At 41.8% G+C, this 23,562-nt stretch overlaps 1 long non-coding RNA gene across 1 annotated transcript; it reads right to left on the bottom strand.

Annotated features, from left to right (window-relative positions):
* Positions 1-1,279: 1,279 nt before the first annotated feature.
* Positions 1,280-22,997, bottom strand: LOC104150071 (uncharacterized). The gene is made up of 3 exons (XR_011139302.1): positions 22,700-22,997; positions 10,998-11,084; positions 1,280-4,145 (listed from the first exon to the last, which is right to left on the bottom strand). It is a non-coding gene; the product is annotated as an uncharacterized lncRNA (long non-coding RNA).
* Positions 22,998-23,562: the final 565 nt, after the last annotated feature.

The following is a 23,562-nucleotide window of genomic DNA, read 5'->3' as shown; positions in this document are numbered from 1 at the left end:
ACTGTCAGGACTGGAGCAACCATGTAAAGAGAGTGAGTCTCAGAGCAGGAGACACTGATTTCTCAGGGAAGAGGGTGACTTTGCAACTCAGTAGCTCTGAAAGAGCTAGAGAAGCAATGGTGCCGCAGTCAGCACGGAAGCCACATCACAGCGTTTCTCCCCTTTCCATTTTGAACGAATTTCTAAAAGAAAGGGACTGGTGTTTGCATTCCGAAATACAGAGAGCTAGCAGTAAGGTTAACTGACAAATGTATAACGCAGGAGGGTAAAAAAAAAATAGTGCTACAAATATCTAGTTATTACATTTTGAAAGCTCAGGCACTTGTTGCTAGTTACTTCTAGACTACTTTGATACTGTGTGTGCAATACTAATTATCCTGAAAACCACAGCATTATCACTCATGCTAAGGGCAAAACCAGCAATAAAAATAAAAGAGTAACCCACGTTTGTTTTACAGGCTAATTGGATTGCTTTCAAGAAATGCACGAGTCCCTTTAAAGTAGATGGCAGCAAAAATCATTGCTCATTAAATGCAACTACTTACAATGTGCACAAAGCTGATGAGTCCCCCTCCCATGCTTACAACATATGATTTTTTATTTTGAAAAGAAAATCTTCTTTACGTAGCATCCTTTGTTAATACGCACGCAGTATTTAAGATGTAGAAGTATTAAAGATGTGTAAACACTACAGTGTTTTTAGCAAAGTTCTGTACTGTAGTTTTAAAGATGTTAGATCTAAGCATTAAGAGCTTTGCCTGTCTACAGAAAATGTCACATATGGGTAGCAGAGGGCAGTACGATCTCACCCAAATGCACTAATCCTGAATGTAACCAAGCACACTGTGTTGACACCACAGTCTGCAGTGTTGACATCAGCACCTATTAAAGAAATCCCACTAAAAACTTAGCCTAAGAGGAATGCGTTGTTTCAGATAGCCTAATAAAAACCCAATAGTCTGTTATCCTCTGCCACATTCGAATTTTTTAACTAAAAAAGGAGTCTTACAGCAGTCCTGTCCTCGCTGAAAACACGTACATCTTCAGCCATACAGAATATAATATTAGAGTTTCTGTATCTCATTAATTTTGGCATCCAAACTTCCTCATTTTTATTACCGTGATATCTGCACTTGTAAAGAGTCTGCCATTCTAGAGTTTCACCCATCTGGACGCTAAAAGGTAATGAAAACATTTCTTAAAGATATAACAGAACATCTTATTTCTGCTTTTGTATTGGATGCTAGTTTTCATTTGAAGTAAGGACCAATGCAAGGTTGGTGGGTTTTTTTAAATTTATTTATTAGGGAAGATAAACTGATATGCCTTCAGCTTTACTTTAAGGTGAAATCTTTCACAAAGAAAAGACATGCATTACACACTGAAGCAGTTACAGAGATCTGTGCAATACTTCTACTATTTTAATTGCAGCATAGACGAAGAGAGGCAATATTACTGTCACTGAGTAACATCCGTCTAGCTTTCTTTGAAGTAAATGGCGGATTGCTATTGCCATCAGTCAGAGACAAACTGGGCCTTGAATATGTACCCATTTAAGCAAATTGCTTGTTAGCTACTCCCATCAAAACTGAGGTTGGGCCTACCGTTGCCAAAGGGAGATAACACTCACAGTCGTTTAAAGAGGAAGTATCTAAGTGCGATGGTAGCAGAATGTGAATTAATTTGGCTTCTCTGCTTCCTTCAGCTCCCAGGCCAGAAGTCTTGCTAATGTGAAGTAATGAGCAAGAGCTCTACAGCGTGGTCTCTTGCAGCCCAGCAATGCAGTATTGCCATTGCTAGCAACAGGCCATAAGGTTTGTACTGAGTTTTCAAGGCCTCAGACCAGAGGCTTGTCAAGCTTGCCCTATCTGAACTTGTCTTGACCTACCTGGAGCTTTATTTTCTCGGGAAAAAAAAAAAAAAAAAAAAAAGAGAAAACCTGGTTTTCTCAGTTTTACTTAGTTTTCTTCTGACCAGGTGGCTATGGCTAACTTGTTTAACTTTGCTTATCTTTGCATAGTACAACCATAGTTTTACACAGATAGTAGTAACAAGCAGTTAATTCTGTATAGAATAAGATATTTATAACTCTAACACAGTCGTGTAGCCTAGAGAAATACTGGCCTGGTACAACAGCAGAGGCCTTGAGAAGTGCGGACCCAGGATGCTGTGAAGAGCATACAGGTACGGGGTGAGATGAGATGGGGCACTGGAGACCTCATGGCTATAAACAACTCACCAGTGATCAGTTAAAGTAACGGAGATCTGGAGCTGGATAAAAACAGTTTTAGGAGTAACGAAGAAAACAAAGAACAAGTAACTAACATATTTAAAATGCATCCGATGATATAGCAAACTTGGATGCTACGTGGACTCACAGACCAGTTAAAAAAGAGCAAGGTGTAAGTATGTTAGCAAACATATAAAAATGACACCCAGAGGATCCTAGCATGAGCGACAGGAAACCATCAACACCGCACTCCTCCGGACAAGACAGTCACGTTGCTGTACCCCTCCCCTCACCAGACTGAAGCCCCCGTCCTGAGGACCCAGAGGGGCAGTGCAAGGGTGAGCGTAACACCAGCAAAACGGGTGGGAACTAGGAAGGGTGTTGATAGCAATATTAACAGTATTGTTGTTATTAGTGAGGCTTTTTCTGTATAGAAGTGTTAATTTCTTTTTTTATTTTTCCTGCAATGATTAGGTCTGGACTAACAATGATTTTTGGATTTGACCTTTAAGATTTCACTTCAGCAATAAATCGTTGGTGTTATAGATAACATTATATATAACATTTGTTTCCTTTTTTCCCCATAACAAGATTTTCAGCGTAACCCCCAAAGCCAGAGCGGAAAGGAGGTTCAGGGAGTGCTCCAGGGCAGGCTGGAAGGAATGTCCTCCGGGCACCTCGGCAGCTTGCTCTAACCCCGCAAAGCTTATCTTTGCACCCCGCTCCCTGCACTGAAAACTCCTCTGTTGCGGGTACAGTTCGGCCTGGGAATATCACTGCTGCCAAAGAAGGCAGGCTGTCAGGAGTAAGGTGCAAAGTATTCCAAGTACTGGAATACAGCATGCAGTTTTCTTGAACATCTGCAAAAGCCCAGAGATCTGCAAGAAAAACCCACAAGTTTCAAAAGTACAAATTCTAAATGCCAAACTGCCTGCCTGTCCTTGTCATCCTCCCTGAGAAAAAAAATTGGAGGTGAATGTGAAGTTTCTAATAGATTTTATTCTTGTGGATCAGCATAAGCTTTTTTCCTTGGCACATTTACCAAAATGAATATAAAATGTGTCCATTCTACAAACCTCTTAAAAAGCCCTGACTGCAGTAAAAGGGTTAATGTCAGCTTCTACTCTGTGTTTAGACATTGGTTTTTTATTGCTAAAAGTTAAATTTTACAGTCATATGCATTCTATATGCACCGATTTTTATTGCCTAGACATGTCTGCATTTATGAATCATCCTCAGATCTGTTAGCTATTTGAATCTGGGAGAGAAAATTAAAATGCTACTAAATGTAGTTTGTTTTTAAAAAGGACGGCATATAAAGAATTAATTTGAAGGCACAGTTAAAATTTCTCACTTTACAGGAAAAAACATTTAAACTAATGAATTCCCGAAGTGACAGGTAGCCAAGTGAAATGCACGTGGATTTTTAAAGGTAGTATTCAGCACTAAAAATTGTACAAAACTAAATACCTGAAGAATAATTGGAGAATAAGGCAAAGATCCCTTCCTATACACATATACAATTTCTAGACACCTTCTTTTTGAAAAGCCAGCTATCTCCCCAAAAGGCAAGTGAAGCTTCAAACTCTAATATAAAAGCAGCATTTTCCCCTCCACCCTCTCTAAAATATTTCTGCAATTTTCAAACAATGCCGTGCGTTCTGCTACCAAATTGGATCGAGAAGCTTGTGCAGCTTATCCGTAACGTTGTTGTCAGAATCGTTCGTGGAATGTATATTTCATCTGCAGGGTTTATGTCCTGAAACGCAGTTTATTATTCTGGGCTCATGGCAACGTTGGGCGCTTTGGATTCGGAAGCTGCTGACAGCTCATTTTCATTCCTCAGCCTCTGCGTTTCTGTGCTTAAATCCAGGAGAGTTCTGGCAAGCTGACGATTCTGTGTGCACATCTCCAGCTAAAGACACAGTGAAAAAGATTTTTATTAGCAGGAGATAACCATCAAACTAAATTACTGCATGACTCTTTATCAGCCAGATAGATAAATTTGGGCGGAACATAAAACACATCAGAAAAATAGGCGCTTGTCAGACAGTTTTCAAAGGATACAGCCTTCTTACTAGCTACAGGGCAGCCAAAATAACCCTTCATTAGAGAAGTAAGTACTGGACATATATCTATGGGCTACCTAAATAATTGGAAAAAAAAGTAAAAATATTTAGGATCAAAAAGTGAACAATACACAAGCGTATCAATTAACGCAGACTCTGCCCTGTGGAGTGCTGATCCCTCAGATCCAAGCCCCCAAAACGAGTCAAGCGTGCTTTCTGACTATAAACATGTCACACTAGACCCACCGGCGTTTGACTTTCGGCAGTTGTTTCAGCACGCTGTTGGACTGAGGCTGAGTGCCCAGAGTCTTGCTGGACTGAGCCCTTCTCCTGTGTCCTGCTGTGTAAGAGTTAACTGCCTGTGCCTTCCAGATACACACATAGATACAGACACTAAGAAAGACTTAAGCACTCAGATCCAGAAGACTGCTTGTGTCCTATATAATGGCTATTCTCATTTAAACGTTTGCATGACCATAGCTTATAGAGAGTTTGAATTCTAAGTGATATCATGTTTGTAAAAGCACCTCCAGCTCTCCTTCCTCGTCGGAAGCTCAGTTAAAATAAATTCTTTGTCCTCTATAACAGTTTTGTCCCTAAACGGCACTTTTTTCATCATTCTCCATTTTCTTTAATGTTTTCTAATTAGCAATACCTAGCAGATCTTGCCTGTCATGCAAAGCAGCTAGAAGAGAATTAAATGTCACAGAAAATGCTGGACGTTTCCTAGGGATTATTGTAAGCCTTCAGTTTTTCAGTGAATTCAGGTTGATTTAGGTGTAGGAGGGAATTCAGCATCCAATTCCCGAGTAAAGCTTAGTAAGGATTTAATCTCTCAATGTGTTCTTTTCCCTCTGTGAGATGTTTTCCTACTTCTACTGCAAAGATAAAAGTGGCTGATTACTATGAGATTCTCAAAAATGTAAGGGATGAGATAAAATGGTTAAAAGTCATGAAGTATGAATAAATTCCAGCATTTCCAGATGCTTCCTATAAATCCAAAATAAAACTATAATGTGATTTGACCATAATCAACACCAATTTACAAAGTAACCCGATTAAGCGAACAGGTAAATCGTAAGTGATCCTGATAAATCAGGCTGTCTAATGTTTTCCCATGAAAACATGTTTTCAGTGGCTTATATTTTGCCAAACACAACCACTCAGGCTAAATTTTCCTGATTTACTCTAACCAGCTATGATTTTTTTTCCGTTTGGTTTTGGGTATAGGCAGTTCAACTGTTTCTGAGAATTAGGTGAGGGGAAAAAAAACTTTGCAAGAGTTTGAATTAATATTGTAAATGTTTCTTTAGAGTATCCTATATATTTACATAAAGGAGTAAGGAAAACATAATTTGGCAAAGTTCATACTGTCCCCATGAAAATCCCCTACTTTGGGCAAACGATAGGATTCGATACAATATATATCATTTGTACACACAGTACTTCGCAAAACTTAATGGAAGATTGCTGAAAATATCACTGGGCATCCCATCTGCACTGAGCATGCTTCAGCCCCCAAAACTTCTTCTATAAATACCGAGTAAAACAAGCACACTGTGAGGAATCAGTCACAGCTCTGGGTGGAGATTCATAGCAGAAATCATCCATTGACCAAGAAAAAAAACACTTAAATAGAGGTGAGGGGTACCTTCTTAGCTATAGGTTACCCATTAGGAAGCCCACAACTCTGATACTCCTCTTTCTACCATGGCCTGCTGGTTTCTCGCCAGCCCACACTGTTGCTGGGTTGTCCACACAAGGCCAGAATTGCAGACGCCAGTCCTGTAATCCCTCCATGGGAAAGAGGTCCCCTGACGACGCAGTACCATATACCCCAACAGTAATAGCGCACATTGTAAGGTTAGCCATAAAAGACTAGCTCGCTAAATTCTCCACCACGTTACCTGTCTGGAAAAATCTGGAGATGATTCCCTTCAAACAACCAAGAACTGAACCCACAGTTTGTGATTCACATTACTCTCCCATGATTAACGCACACCAATCTGAACAACCCCAAGGGTGTTTCAAACCTTCACCTAGCGGCTGGTCTGTATTAATGCTACCAGCTACTGCTTGGATTCGGTTAGTAGAAGTCTGTCATATGTAACTAAATATCTTTAACCAGTACTGCTGACCGTCCCCTGAGGATCTACTAAATGGAATTAGATGTGCTAAAACAAGTCAATTTAAATTTTAAAAGATATTTTAAAAGTGCTAAAAGAATATATTGTCTTTAACACTGAATATGCTAAGTTAGGAAATACAAAGATTAATGTTGCTCCTTCCCCTTTAAGCTGGACACAGTGGCCAACACACAGAGTTTTGCAGCCTTACTTGGCTGCCACCCCCTTGTCTTGCCTCCTATAAATTTGCCACTTGAGAACAAATGTCCCGCTGGGCTCACTATCTCTAACCGCACTGTTCCTGTTATCTTTAAAAAGTCTCTGTCCGTACATTGGTTCGATATGAATGATATGGATGGCAATGACTACGGACTGAAGGCTTCAACTACACGAACACATGATATTTGTCTCAACGGACCACCACTTTATTCAGTGAGAAGGATCACAGGAGATTAGCTGCAAGAAGAACAGATAATGGTCATTTATTTCAGTTCTTGGGAACACAAGAGTGAGCGATTCGGCTCCTGTCCCTGTCACCATCTACCTTAATCTATGAGACAGTATCGTAATGTGCATATACAGGGCAAATGAATTACAGCTTTAACTTTTAAAGTGTGAACAGCCCCGATTTCATTGTTTCCAAAAGTCTCTGTTCTTTATTTTCCATCTTAACTTTTGATAGTAGCTGAAACTGTCAGTGATGAGGAGATTACGCTAAGAGGGTGGACTTTTCCAGTGTTTTCCAGTAACCTCACCTTTGCTAAGACACAGAACTGGCTGCAGGGCAGCTGCATGTTTCTGCTAAGATTTTTTGCAGGGTGAATAATAGCTGGCATCTGGCTGGAACAGAGAGCTAAGGGCAGGAACATCTCAAACCACCTCAGCAAAATGCTCCTCTGCACTATATCAACAAAAATTAGAGCTTTTTCAAAGTGGTAAGGAAATATTTAGGCTTGGCAGACAAAAGGTGGCAATATGACATACTATTCAATAACCAACCACACTCCTGCTACTTACAAGAACTTATTAAATTAAGCCTGCTACATCTTGTGATGAGATTTAGCAAACAAATTGTTTTAATTTGAAGAGCTATTTCATCCTACTGCACTAAGGTATACCCTCCAATCTTCCCTTATCCCACTCCATTTACACTGGAGTTCCTTGGGTTAGGTGCATGGCCTCAGCCTGGGCTAGCTCGGTTCCCAGGGCGTCCAGCCTGAACGGCTGAAATACGTGAGACCATGCTAGCACAGGAGTGGAGGCACTTCACTCGTTCATCAGGAGCTTCCACCTGAATCAAAGCACTCTGCTGTGCCTGGACAGTCATTTTTCAGCCCACCTTACCAGCCTCTGACTAGCTCACAAGCAGTAGTTCAAGCTCATCTTGGCTTAAATGACAGAGTTGATTTTCAGAATGGTTGGATTTAGCGTTACTGAGTTGCTGCCATCTCACCATTTTCCTCACTGCATCTCCTGGCTAGGATTGGTAACACTGAGCTACAACATCCTCTTCTTGACAGCCCAGCTACGTGAAATCAGAATACCCCCTGACAAAGGTTTTTGATAGTAGGAGATGGTGTATGGACAAAGTTTAAGCTTTTTTTTAGCTTAAAATAACAGCACAATCACTAGGGGTGCTATAGCTCAAGTTAGACTTCATCTGTTACTAAATCCAATCCCTCCAATCCAATGTAGATCTTGCATGGTTTCAAAGCACATATCAGTGCTGCTCGCTGCAGGGGCAATCAGATACCTGAGCTACTTCTAAATAAAATTTTGGAATTAGCAGAAACTGTGCACCAGAATGAGGCCCCAGAGATCTACCTTTCCACAGCATGGTCCCTCTGCTCTCATCTAGTCTCTATGCAATGCATTAGAAATAATAAGCAGAATTACTGCTCTGGCTTCCCTTCAAGAGGGCCATGGTGTCTCCGAGGAGGAGCAGGTCCTGTCCCTCCTCCAGGAAGAGGGTTTTACTGGAGCAGCACTGCAACAGAGCTGCCCTCCCATGCTGGAAATCCTCTTATTTGTCCCCTGTGGCATCAGGGTAGCCCAGTGCTTTCCAACCTGTGGGAAATGATGCAGGGCAACTAGGGAGGGCACCTTACTGGGCACCCCTCGCTGTGCTTCAGCTTGCCCCATGGGAGCCTGGCCTTTCATGAGGAAAATCGTGCTGGCCTCCAAACCAGACGTCTAAAGTGTTTGCTTTAAAATGCTGTACGGCTGTTTTGTTTTGCGTTATTTTTTTACATCACAGCAAGCTTGTCTGGGTTACAGCGTGTCCTATCAATCAGAACACCGTGCAGTGTTTATATTAAACGTCTACGGTGTCCCACCAGGAGCGTGAAATTTCCGATGACAGAAGATTAGAAAATATTCAATAGTTTCTTAAAGCAATTCATGTGTTAAGGGACTGAAAGGTCAGCAAGCCTGTGATACCAGAGTGAAGCTGTGTTATGACTTGCTTGCTTGCATATATATTGCTTGGTGATTGGGTCAAAAATGTTACAAATACAGCTGCAAGTGAAAAATATGACTATTCAGAGATGGGAAAACAAGAGAGTTTTGTTATACAGTTCATTTTAGTCCCTGTACAATGGATTCAGGGAATAGCCGCATATTGCTACAAAATGCGACAGCTCCTTTTCTGTCTGTTGTGGGTATTTTTGTTCTTTTGGCTTACCGTATCTGCAAAGCTTGTGTAACATCACTAGTAAAGTGTATTTTCCCCAGTTCTTGGCCATGTCTAGTGCAAAAATGCATGAAGAACTAGTTTGTCCTTCAATTGGCAATATTACACAAAGGCAGACTAGTCACATTTCCATCCTACTGATAGCTAAGGAGTTTGATCTTGTCTTTGCATGCAAGCATGCGTAATACCTCAGTAGACCAGATAAGGTGGGTTAGATAATTAGTGCTGAAATATCTGTAGTTCATGTTTCATATTTCATAGGGTAGCTATATGCTGGCCTTTGTGGAAAAAGCAATCATCAAAGGGAAGGAGAGAGGCCAGATTCAGACCTTCTTTGTAGGAGTTGTGCCTTGCTTCAGCTGAATTGAGTCAGAAGTCTTCAGCAATGAAGCCTCTGTGATGGTGAATTTAAAAATACTTGTCATTTCATCAAAAAGCAATGAAAAAGTATAAAGAATTCTTAATGGTTAGAGCAGGCAACTGGGCACAAGGCATTTCTGGGCTTTTTGCCCAGATCTGTCATTGACTTGTTGATTATTTAACTATCTTGTGGGTCTGTTTTATATTTTAAGGGAAAAGTATGCAATAATCAGTGTGTTAAGAAAACGGGGAGGTTTGATTCACTGCAGCATGATCTAATGGATCATGCTCCAGGCTAGATTATGAGACCTGTGGTTTATTTTGATCTTTCTCTGTACACGTTTTGCTGTTTGTCTTTATTATGTCCTGGTTATAATTCTGTAGTCTTCAGGATGAACGCTCTGTCTGACTGTATGTTTGCAGTGAAGGCAGCAGTGCAGGATGGAGCTACCTCTGCTAGCTTTAAACGGTATATTTTATTAAAGAGGACATCCTTATAGGCAAAGTTATCAGGCTTCTCTGAGAGACATGAAGGTCTGTGGTGGTCTGGTGAAGATGCTTTTGATGCTTGAGCTAGCTCCGTGCAGTGTTGCAATATGCAGCCTAGACTTACCCTGTTTGGGAATTTTTTACCATGATGGTACAAAAAGAACATCCTTCTTATGTACCACGCTGCAGGGGGACATAAGAACAGCAGCTGCATACTCTGTATCGATCCCTGTCATAAACGACCTTTCTGGGAGACTTTGTGTAAATGGGCTCTACAGCTACATAAGGGTGTGGATGAAGAAACAGCTACCAGAAAACAGCAAGCTGAAGAGAGGAAAAGGATGTGCTGAGAGGTAGTGTGTGAAAGTCTCTGAAAAGCTAATAATCCCTGGAGACTAGTGTCCCTGCTAAATCCAGAAGAACTGATGAACTCAGAACAGCAAGAGTCTGCCGAAGCTGTCCAAGGCCGTCAGCACGCACTAGCATCAACACTGAGTTTTATAACTTGGACTATATCCAAGAAGGTGGTGGCTGCTATATGCAGACAACAGGATTTTATATCTATCTGATGAAATAAGGGACTTCTAAGAGACTCTGGACACCCACCTAGAAACAACTGGTGCATCAGGATGACTCTCCACTTCTGAGTTAACAGCCGGGACTGGCCTCTTAACTGTTGCTCCAGCTGTGTTTAATGAACGGTTGTGGGGAGGGGAAATAATTGAATGTGCTGTATAAATAGTTATCTGTTATTAATAATAGCAGCTTTATTCTATTAATAATAACAGCTTAATTAATAAAATGCATGCTAATAAATATTGGTTACGATCTCTGTCTCCCCTGACTTGCTGACCTCTCAGGAAAATTTACAACATCCTTCTCCCCCATAGTAGGAGACAAGGAAGAAAAATAAAGAAAATCCCATTCTTCCCTTGTAGGGGATGGGGAAGAAAGGGACTTGGCTGTGGTGGAGGAGGAAGGAAAGAAGAAAGCTGCTACAGGGACAGGGAAGAAGAGGGCTGACAACATACCCCAGGTATCACAGGCTCACTCAGGTCCCGGCTTAATGTGATTTTATGGTTCCTGTTACAGCAGCACCAACCTCACTCTTCGAGGTACTGTTAGAAATACAAACATAATACAAATATTAGCAATAATGATGGCATTAAATTACCGAGATGCTTAGTGGAAGTTGCTACAGGCTGCTCCTCCCCATAAGTATTAATTCCCTGTGAGTAATACCAATGTAAGTGGATAGTCATAAAAATGCAAAATATTCTTGTCAATAGATGATGACTTTGTGTAGAGACAAACTCATTTTTAAATGGGATTTAAGTTTTGGAAACAGAGCACCTCAGTCCACAGAATTTTCTCTCATTGATAGTGTTAATCTGCTCACAGAATGGACAATAAAAAGTTTGCCTTTATGTTCGCCAGCCTTGTTGCTAAGAGCTATATACAGTAACAAACCGTTCACATAAATTTTCACATTTTTCTTAGCTAAAACCCCAACAGGAGGAAAAAAATCTGCTGACATTGATAAAGAATTTGAAAAAGCTCCTATGGTTTTTGCTATTCTAGTCTGCCAGTTTATAGTCTGGGAACATTATCGCAGCTTCATTTCCACAACAAAAAGGCTCCATTCTTTTCTTAAAGGTTTGACTGTTCATCCTGTCCTTGGTGTTTTGCATCAGAAATGCACTTGCGTTGTCAGCCTTTCTGTTAGCACTCACTTATCTAGGGTGCCAAAGAAAAGTCTAAGAAAAGGACAAGTGTCTAACAGGTTACTATAGTTTCTTTTATGCTCTTAAAATTTGCAGACTTCAGGGGTTTAAAAATGCAATTAACATTTGTGCATATGGTAAATTTAAAAATTGGGTGAACTTTTCACACTTGAATGTTAACAATTTCCATTGTCTGTTCTCCAGTAAATTTCAATTACTAGTTATTTTTACTCTAAGGGTTTTTGCTAGGCTGTAATCCTGCCTGCTTGTATAAAGCATTTTGCAGACACAGAGCAGGAAACAGTGAGTACGTATTAGAATTTTCAGTGTACATTGGCAAAATAGGAAGTATTTTCCTCCCAAAGGTGAGAGAAAAGCATTTCAGTTCTCACAAGCTGGTACGTGGGAGGCATCTTGCTAATATTGCATTATTTATTTTTTTCTTTCATTGTTATCTAATACAGTAGTTTAAAAAAATGCTATGAAAATGTATGACTAATCCATTTATGGTATATACATTTGCTGTAAAAACACTGTTACCTTATGCAAATCAAATATGATATCGGAAACATTTAAAGATGCAGGAAAATGAATGCAGCAGTCAAGGATGGGGGAGATCATATAACTAGAGATCTCACATAACAGTATTCTTCCACTGGAGTTCACCAGTTAAATTCCAGAAGAGACTAGTTGTAAAAGGAAATTATCATCTGCTGGTTACTTGGTGTCCTACAATAAATGAATTCAACGGTTTTAGTGTCATCTAGTTTAAAGTGTGCTGGTGTTTCTATCACAAATCTTATCACCACGATTGAAAGTCTGCCTGGCAAACCAGGCAGCAAATGCAATAACTATTGTATTTTCCTCTGGTGGCAGTATCTGCAGTTCAGAGTGAGGTAAGACGATACCAGGAAATCTGCACCGTGCGTATTCTGAGATAATAACCTGAGCTTCATTTTCTGGGGCTGTTAGTGTGATACCTATTAAAGGTGCTAGTTCACATCGTCCTTAAAAATGCAGATGAAGCTTTGTCTCCATGAGGACATTATACCAATCCGAGCAATTAGAATTAGAAAGTGGCAGAACTAAGTCAGTAGCATTCTATTTTGTTGATGCATCTCTTTAAAGATTGGTGCCCAAGAGAAAAGAAAACGCTGTAACAAAGAATTTGAGAGTAAACACCTCAGCGTTTTAATAACTGCAAAAGCCATTTTTGTTAGGATGCCATGAACATTATTGCTATAAGATAAAATGAAGGACAATCCTATAAAACAGTACATAAAAAGACTAAGATAATACTTGTCATACTGCTTATTTCAGGGGCAAAATGCTGGCTACGTGTTCCGGTTGCACTGTTTTAATGTTCCCAGCTGGCTTCTGCAGGGGAGTACTTACTTTTTCTCATAAAGGAATATGAGACTATTCCTTCATCCAACACGATCCATATCGCAAATATAGAAAAACTGTCTCCTTATTGTCTTTTTGCTCTCCGTCTCCTTGGACTGACGAGACAAAAGGATACTAACCACAGGTGAACCAGACCACAAGCGGTGACATGAAACTTTTGGAGACTAATTTAAATAAATTAGTGTTGAATCACAAGAGCATAAATTCAGTTCAGAAGCTTCACCCTATTGTTTATGACTTCAGTCCTTCTAGCATGCCAGTGGTAGTACTAGGTGTGAGCATCAGGACAGCATTGAGGGCACTAATCAGCATGCTAATGGCAGAAATAGGATGAAGAAACAGGACCCAGAATATTTACTCCTCCTGAGATGGCAAGAAGCCTGGAAAAAAAATAAAAAAAGAGACGGTGTTAAGGAAATGAGGACCCTGTGAGGAAAAAAAGAGGCGAGGGGAATTGTAGATTAATTCAAAGAGGATCTTGGAGAAGCAGATTATCCAATGCATTCAAAAGAATTATGTGGCAAGACTTATGAAGCAGGTGAAATGATTCAGATTAGGAGAAGATATGATTAGGAAAGAGTAAATGAAGACGAGTTAAGAATATTGAATATTTGTTTTAGATAACAGCAAAAGGATGACTGGAAATGAGGGCAAAAATGGACTGGTACCACAGAATCACAGAATAGGTGGGGTTGGCAGGCATCTGTGGAGATCATCTGATCCAACACCTGAGCTCAAGAAGGGTCACCTGGAGCAGCCTGCCCAGGACTGTGTCCAGTCGGGTTTTGAATATCTCCAATGATGGAGACTCCACAGCTTCTCTGAGCAACCTGTTCCAGCACTCAGTCATCCTCACAGTGAAAAAACATTTTCTTGTGTTCAAGTGCAATCTCCTGTGTTTCAGTTTGCACCCTTGCCTCTTGTCCTGCCACTGGGCACCACTGAGAAGAGTCTGGCTCTGTCTTCTTTACACCCTTCCATCAAGTAGTTATAAACATTGATAAGATCCCCCTGTGCCATCTCTTCTCCAGGCTGGAGAGACCCAGCTCTCTCAGCCTCTCCTAGTATGAGACATGCTCCAGTTCCCTCATCATTTCTGCGGCCCTTTGCTGGACTCACCCCGGTACGTCCACGTCTCTCTTGTACTGGGGAGCCCAGCCCTAGACACAAGGGGAAGGATCACCTCCCTTAACATGTTAGCAACATGCTGCCTAACGCAGCCCAGCATGCCATCGGCCTTTGCCGCAAGGGCACATTGCTGGCTCATATTTAACTTGTTGTCCACCAGGACCCCTTCTATGCAGACCTATTTTCCAGCTGGTCAGGCTCCAGTCTGTACTGCTGCATGGGGTTATTCCTCTTCAGGTGCAGGACTTTGCACGTCCCCTTGTTGGACTTTGCGAGGTTTCCCTATGCCCATTTCTCCAGCCTTGTGAAGTCCCTCTGAACGACAGCACGACTATCTGGTGTCTCAGTCACAAAATCACCTCATGGTTTTGTGTCATCTGCAAACTTGCTGAGGGTGCATTCAGGCCAGGTCATTAATGAAGAGGTCAAGCAGTATTGGCTCCAGTGTCAACCCCTGAGGGACACTGCTATTGACTGGCCTCCCCCTGGACTTTGTGCCACTGACCACAACGCAGTTCAGCCCGTTTTCAGGTATCTTAGCAATGAAGATAAGTTGCCATGGGTAGACTTGCTAATGTTACATGTAATAAAATTATTTGATTTAATAAGAGTTGGAGAGGCAAAGGCTGAATAATTAAAGGTGACGTTAAGACTATAGGACAAGGACAGTGAAATTCTGAATAAATTAAAAAGGGAGAAAAGAGAATATTCAGGACAGCTAAGAAATTCTCCTCTGAAGAGAGGGTTTGAGATGACAGGATGACATCACAGAAAGCATGTCAGAAGCAAAGATTCACAACAGGGGGAAAAACTGTAAGTAACAGAAATTGTTTGGGAGGATGAGTTAGTCAAAATAGAGACTATAAAGATAAAAGGAGGAGGAATCAGGGTGAAAATCTGAAGGGTGCCAACAGATAGTGGGGAGGGAGTGGGTGGATTTACCAAAGGAGGTGCTGAAAAGAACAGTTGGAGGTAAAAGTAGAAATCCGAGAGCACAGACTTACCAAAGGATAAGGTGGAAAGGAAGAAGCCGTGGAGAAGTGTCAGTGATCCTGAAGGCAGTATTAAGGAGAATCTGAATTGAAAGAAACCCTTTAGTTTAGCTAGGAAAGAACACTGAAGGTGGTCTCAGTGGCTATTAAAGCCAGAAAATAAAAACGTTTGATAAATGCTGCTAGGGAATGAATGTTCAAAAGTCTAATTGAGCATGGGAAAAGCTCAGGGAGGAAAGTAAAACACTGTTTTCAGGCTGACTGAAAGAAGCCAGAGGACTGAGAGCAGCAGAGAAACGTCTGAGGAGTAAGAAGAAAAAAGGGCAGTAGAACTGAGTGGAAAAAGGGAGTAGAGAGAGATAAGACCAAAGAAATCCTACCCTCAGAGGCCTGGAAAGCAGGGAAAGGTTGGATTTAATTGAGGGAGGGGCAAAATGGAGGAGGTAGAAAAGTGGAAAACTGGGTAATGGAAGCTGAGACAAATCAAAATAGTTTTCATTGTCTTGAAGCAGATGTCACTATTTAATAGTAGCAAAGGACTGCACAATTGGAAACTGTCCCCTACAACAGCACGATACAGAAATCTGCAGATGTAGTGCCATATATTAAACTGATGCTATACTTGACCTTGTTTTCAGGACAGACAGGAGATTAACTTACATGGAAGGTTTCCAGTCACTGAAAGTGCAATAGTACTAGATAAAATATCATAAAATCTGTGTCAGCTATGGGGCAATATACCTATTAGCATTAAGGTGAACATATCTTGGAGAATCATTAGGGTTGATTAATGAACGTACAGTTCTTTGTGAGCTACAGAATAAAACCCTATGGGGATCCCTATTTTCAGTCTTTCTTCTTCAGAAGAGGCTACAGGGATCACTGATACTCTGCCAGCCTTGAGGCTAAAGTATCAAGGCAGGATGTTTCTGACTCCTCTTAATCCCCCAAAAGATTCCTTGGGGCCTGTCCACTTACTTGGGATGGTCTGGGAGGAGAACTTGGGCCTAGATGATTGGTTGAGGAAGTCAGTAGCTTGAGAAAAATCACTGGCCTTTCATAGTTTTCCAGTCATTGCATAATCATCACAAAGGAGGCCAGCTTCCAGCTTCCAAGCTACTTGGGGCTTACCAAACAGTTTATATTGCTCAGAAGGGCTGCTGAAGAGACAGGCTCTATTTGTAACTTGGAAAGGACTGTTTGTGGTCTGGTTCCAAGGCTAGGTGCAACAGGGTCCTACAGAGAAACGTGGAAAGACATAATTTCTCTGTTCTTGTCTCCTATATAGATGTTGACAGTACTTCTAACTTGCTCCTGAAATCTTCACTACGAGAAGAGTTAAAGGAAGTATCGGAGGGTAATAAAATCTGACAGGTGAGAATTGACATGAAATGCTTGAAAACCAAAAGCATATGTGACTAAGAAAGATAAAAAGACAAGGCATCCTTAGACACATCAGAAATGTACAAAAAAGAACATGCATTACATACAGCAGCTCACAAACCTTGCAGTTTTTTCCCCATGACTCAGGAACCAGTCATCTGAGCTGGAAAATATCCTGGGTATCAGGAATCCAGGACAAATTCAGGCTGGATTTTAATGACTGAAATTCATGAATAATTGTTGGCTGTTTGGCAGAAAATTAGCTGTGATCTAATCACAAATCATTGTGAACTAATGCTTGTATGGCAAAGCCAGTACAATATTTGGCCATGCAGTCAGTATTGTATGAAGCTTTAGCAGCTAAGAACCAAATGGCTACAAGCGTGAAATGTTTTCTTATTTAAAATATTACCAGGGAACCTGTACTGAAGGTGCATGGTAACTTGAATTTTTGAAATTTTCACTGTGTTTCTTCTATGAATCATCAGAGGATTTCTTTCTTCAATGTTCTTATGCTGGCGCTCTTAACTAGCAGCTAGGTGACAAAACTAGGTACATGCTCATTTTATAAATGAGAAGAAATAAACCTAGAAAGAACAAATGGAGTTCGGGCTTTTGGATTTACATCTCACAGAATCACAGAATCACAAAATGGTTAAGGTTGGAAGGGATCTCTGGAGAACATCTAGTCCAACCTCCCTGCTCAAGCAGGGTCACCTAGAGCGTATTGCCCAGGATCACATCCAGACGGGTTTTGAATATCTCCAGGGAAGGAGACTCCACTACCTCTCTGGGCAACGTGGTCCAATGCTCTGTCACCCTCACAGTCAAGAAGTTTTTTCTCAGGTTCAGATGGAACTGCCTGTGGTTCAGTATCTGCCCATTGCCTCTTGTCCTGTCGTTAGGCACCACGGAGAAGAGTCTGGCCTCATCCTCTTGACACCCTCCCTTCAGGTACTTGTAGACATTGATCAGATCACCTCTCAATCTCCTCTTCTCCAGACTGAACAGGCCCAGCTCTCTCAGCCTTTCCTCAGACAAGAGATGCTCCAGTCCCCTCATCATCTTGGTAGCCCTCCGCTGGACTCTCTCCAGTATGTCCACGTCTCTCTTGTACTGGGGAGCCCAGAAGTGGACACAGTCCTCCAGGTGAGGCCTCCCCAGGGCTGAGCAGAGGGGCAGGATCACCTCCCTCCACCTGCTGGCAACACTCTTCCTCATGCACCCCAGGAGACCATTGGCATTCTTGGCCACAAGGGCACACTGCTGGCTCATGCTTCACTTGTTGTCCACCAGCACTCCCAGGTCCTTCTCTGTGGAGCTGCTTTCCAGCAGGCCAGCCCTCAGCCTGTCCTGGTGCATGGGGTTATTCCTCCCGAGGTGCAGGACCTTGCACGTGCCTTTGTTGAACTTCATGAGGTTCCTCTCTGCCCACCTCTCCAGCCTGTCCAGGTCCCTCTGAATGGCAGCACAGCCTTCTGGTGTGTCAGCCACTCCCCCCAGTTTAGTATCATCAGCAAATTTGCTGAGGGTGCACTCTGTGCCTTCCTCCAGGTCATTGATGAATACATTGAACAAGACTGGACCCAGGACTGACCCCTGGGGGACACCACTAGCCACAGGCCTCCAACTTGACTCTGCGCCGTTCACCACAACCCTCTGAGCTCGGCCATCCAGCCAGTTCTCAAGCCACCTCACTGTCCACTCATCTAGCCCACACTTCCTGAGCTTACCTAGGAGGATGTGATGGGAGACAGAGTCAAAACCTTGCTGCATCTTATTTATTTGTAAACTTAGAGTGCTATTTTTGTCTAATTATATACATTCTAAAAATCTATTACTACTTTTAATAGCAGAATTTCTGTGGGGTCTACAGATTTGTACTTTGTGCTTCCTCCACTGACTTAACATGAGCAACTACTGTACAAATAATTTTCTTCCTATTGCTAACCCTTTCCCAAAGCTGATCTGACCTAGCTGAAGTTAGAAGCTGTTCTTCGGAGATCTCAGCCTGTGAAGTGTCATTAGAGCTCCCCTTTCTTCTCCTGAGTGTTGGACTGGTTAATCCAGTGCAATTCTCTCTCCCCGTGGACCCCAGACCCCATGATCCTGCACGGGACAGGGAGAGGGAGAGGGAGAGGGAGAGGGAGAGGGAGAGGGAGAGGGAGAGGGAGAGGGAAAGGAGCTCCATGCACAGCAGTACCCCCAGTAGGCCCTGGGGATTGGAGGAGGGACTAGGCAGGACAGCGTAAAACTGAGTAAAAGACCAGGATTGCAGATAGCATGAGTTTTGGCATCTAATGATTTTGATGTTATTGAGTATTGGATAAATTCAGATTCACTCATCCTGTGGTATGTTCCTTTGCTGCCCATTACAGCTAAAAAGCTGGTGCCAGTATAGTTACACTAACAGAGGCCTCTAGTGGGAGGATAGCAAATGCCAGACAAATGCTTTCTAATGGTATATAGCGGATGACATTAGACAAAACTCTCTTCTTCAGAATTGTGCTTACCGTGATGGTTCAGTGGACCTAGCTTGCTAGTGGTGTGATTGCTCTTCTCACTTTCCTAGCTGGCACAGGGTAACTATGGAAAAACTATAGGCTGAGGTCCTCAGGGATATGTGAAGCCGAGGTTCATCACAAGAAAGCTGCGCTTGAGTATTGGCATCACAGAGGGAGGCCCAAGGTCACTTATCCCTGGTAAGAGGTGGGGTGGAGCTAGAAGTGTACCATGAACACATGCCATGAGGGCATGCAAAGGAGACTAGATAGGAGGTGGGGGAGTTTTGCTGAGCCTTCAGCAGCAGGGCAAGTCGGTATATGAATTTATTGTGTGGATAAAGACACAACCTCACTGATAAAAGGAGAAGTTTTAAAAGTAACCTTGTCCTCATATGTAAGATTTTACAGTATAAGCTCTGACATTGATCTCTAACATTATCATTATCTTCAGCACTAAATAGTTGCTGCTTTATTTCAACTCTACAGGGATTCCCTAGGACTTCTTTCATCCGGAGTAGTTAAATCATTCCTCAGACCCCAGGCCCACATCTGGCATATATAATGCATCCTGGGCCTGGTTATTTACTCCATTAGATCAGTTTTATTCCAGTGTAAAATTGATATAATACAGAATCAAGCCTCCAGCCTCTCTGTTTGAATTGCCAGCTCTTAGCTCTAGTACAGAAGAAAATAAATCAGTGTATCTGTTATGTATCTCTTGTCTTTCTTACCTCCAGAGGCAAAATCATCTCAGATATGTGCCCTGGAGAGCAGAAAAGACTGTGTGTTTTCAGCTTTGGTGATATTTCTTGCTTCTTGGGTCAGAAGATTACACAGCAGTCTCAACAATAACATAAACTCCAAACAACAACAATCCTCTGAGGTGCTAGCTGCCCAAGTTCTAATGAAGAAAAACATCCACTGAAAACTTTGAAAAGAAATAGGAGGTGATGGAGAGGCCTAATTTAAATGTAACTTTATTCTTAAAGTTGTTTGACTCCTGAGAGCAGTAATGCTGAGGAAAATGAATTGTACCACTCTACCTCATGACCGAAGTCCAACTAAAATCCTAGCAAGGTCCATGATTCCCAGGAAATATGGACAGATAGTAGGCAGATGTGACCACCGCGCACACATGCAGCCATCAGCAGCAAGCCCTGGAAGGGTATTACATGTCACTCTGCTCTCTTCGGTCCCAGCATCACTCCTCTGTGTCCAAAAGAGGCCTCTGAAGCTTCTGCTGCTCCCACCCCCAAACTGCAGAATTATCCCCTGGTTTCTAAAAGGGTATGCAGATACAGCCTTAGATATGAGCTCGTGTAACTAACGGTCTTTCCCAAAGCTAAGTTATACGAAAAACAGGTAGATGCTTATCAAAAACCTTATCGCTCTTCGTTCTTGCTCATGCTGCAAAATAATCGCCTATTATATACACACACGACTGTAAGGGCCTCTCTCTCTCCCTGAACAAACATATGCTGATATTTGAATGTTTGTGGTTAAACTGATGAGTGAGCTGGAAGTACAAACTGCTGGCATAAAGAGGGTTTCTGAGTTGGGTATGTGTTTCTCACAGCTGTTATGTTTTTCATAGCAAGCATGAAATTCACTCTTTGAAAAGATACTTCCTTTGTGAAATTGTTTCTGGCTTTGAGGAAAAAAATATCAAGCTTCTTTGTACATTTTAAGGAATAACAAACAGGATACAAACATAGTTAAAAAATTCTCCACAGGTCACCTTTAAAAGCTTGCAATTTTCTGTAAAGGATTTTGCGGCATTTTCTTTCATTAGGTCTCTCCTGCCTCATGCCTTCTCAATGCTCTTTATGTGCTGTGAGTGAAAAGGCATCTCAGCAAGGTAATATCACACGTGGGAGATAATATTTTTCCATACTATCACAGCACAAACAGTTTTGGGAATCATCTGAGCTGGAATGAGATATTAGTGTAACTTCAATGCTAATCTTAAAAGGTGCACTCTACTGTTTTATGGAAGAAAAAGAATTAAGATACATAATGTCGCCATGGGAAAAAAAAAAAAAAAACTAGAGATTTTCATGCAGATATACTTAAAAAATATTCTAGGTGACCCAAAGTATGGAAGTTTTCTTCTGTGCTTACATACCTTTTCTGATAGTTGTTCAAATCAAGATCTACCTCAAGAAAACAAAGCAGCTGCAAGAACAGCCTCTTCCTGCTTTCTTTTCTATGTAGAACAATCTTATTCAGCTACAACAGTGTAACTGCGTTATGCAGATCTCTTCCTAAAACGTAACTTTGCACCCCGCGCTGTCAGGGGTAATCTCTCAACAAACATTCCAGACAGATCTGTATCTGGCCATCAAGGGAGTATTTATCTTTACATTTGTTATCTAGAAGTTGGCTATCTAGTTTAAACCAGTTTTCTAGGCAATCTCTCTAGTCAGTGGAAGGAGAACAATATCTTCCAAGGGCAAAACTTTACGTCCCAAGACATGTGTCAGGCACAAGTAGGATGAACTGCCCTGTATCTGTGTCAGCCCACTAAATGTGGAGACAATCACACAAGTGAATTCATAAGAACAGACTGTCTTAGCTTTTACGTGACAGAAGTGAGGTGAAACAAGTCTAACCACTGTTAGACTCAATACTGTTGTACTGAGGCCCTTTGTAAACTATAAGCCCAGATTTACTCCACCTTTGTTTAGGTTCTTCACCAAAGCACCTACGGGAGGAGTCAGGTTGCCTGAGGGTCCTTCTACAGAGACTTGGGGAAAGACAGACACATCCCCAAGAGTGAGCCATACCCCAGGGCTCTACAGAAGAATATGAGAAAGACACTTTCAGGGGCTATTCAGACCACCTAAGATCTGCTCAGTGACTAAAGCAGGAGCCAAGGGTGAGACTTTTCTTTCAGGCCACCTGGACAAGTAGTTAACATTACTCGAGGTGCACCCCAGTTTAAATCCACACGTATAGTACAGCACAAACTGAAATATCAGACTTTACTATAAGATAAGCAAAACCAAACAATACACTAATAAGGTAAATCCATAATTTTCTGAAATGTTAGCTCTCAGAGAGTTTTTTAGAGGAGAGCAAACCAAGGGTTAACATTATGGGTGTGATCAACTATTAAAAATAACAGTACAGTAGGATTTCAGCCTTTAGTACATATCCTGCTAAGTCATCTACATCTGTCTAAGGAAATAATTTGTTCTTAATGAGTATACTTGTGCTTATTTTTAAGTGGCAGCTTAAAAATATCAGCCAGCATGAATTGTTGGAGCCAGCTGTTGTCCTGATATGTTGATTAATTTCAATACAGAGCTGTTTTAGCGTTGTTTTTTTCTCTTACCATGCAGATGTCTTTGCACCTTACTCCCCAGTAGTTCTAGTCACAGGAGTGTGCTGCAGGGAGATTTGCACAGAGCTGGTGCATCATACCAAAGCTGCTGCAGCGTTTCTGGCCCACGGCTTGCCCTGGAGGCAGGGCAGCATGATGCTGCTAAGCCCAGTGGGATCCATCCTGCAGGCACCAGGAGATTGCCTAACCCAGCCATTTCAAGTTGTTACGCTTTTTCTTATTCTTGCCCACCCCACAAACTCTGCTCACCTGCAATGTCACTCACAGCAGTAGGCAGACTCAGCTGAATGAAGAAATACCTTTCTTGTACCAGTATCCCCTAATCCAAGTCCTACTCTGAAGTGCAGCTCCTCGGTTACTCTGCTGTTTCTAGTTTAACTGTCATTATCTCAGTGTTGTTGGACTGTGGCACAGTCAGGTCACTGCTGCCACTAACCTAGTCTAGCCCCCACAGTGCAATGAGCCAAGGCCAGATTAGCTCAGTCTCTCGGCTTTGCTCTGTACAAAGTCCTTCAGTCAAAACCAGAGCCTTCCCTACCCCTTCCTCTGCATCTACATCTCCATACCAAACTGTCCGTAAAGTCAAGCAGGAGGTGCTTACAGCAAGGCACATCCTGTTCATTCATTCCCTTTCGTCACTATGGTAAAAACAGGATTCCACCAAAATTTAGGGCAAGCATAAACAAATGGCACACAAGGAGAAATTATGCATGTAAAACAGTGTAACTCATATAAATGAATCTGGCTAAGAGGTATGTTTCTTCCTAGAGACAGGACAGGGATGTCTATGTCTCTGCATCATATTATTACAGTATTTACATGTCGTTTCATATAAATTGACTTCTGGGCTCTCCCCTTGGTCATTGTGGACATTTGCCCATTTGCTCTTCACCAGTCACTTTCATGTGCTTTCCTACATTCTGATTCTTTTCAGTGCTAAGGTGAGAAATGAAGGTAAACTTACCTTACTTTAAAGCAAAACCAAAACCAAATTTGTAAGAGGGTGTGATGTTTAACTGCTGGGAGCTGGGGTTGTATGGTATATGCAGAGTTTATTGGAAAGTTCAGAGCTAAGGAATTTCTACCTATTAGCCATGAAAGCCCTGGGAATA

The sequence above is a fragment of the Struthio camelus genome, chromosome 2, assembly GCF_040807025.1.
Source record: "Struthio camelus isolate bStrCam1 chromosome 2, bStrCam1.hap1, whole genome shotgun sequence".
NCBI lineage: Eukaryota > Metazoa > Chordata > Aves > Struthioniformes > Struthionidae > Struthio > Struthio camelus.
This window is presented reverse-complemented; position numbering and strand designations above follow the sequence as displayed.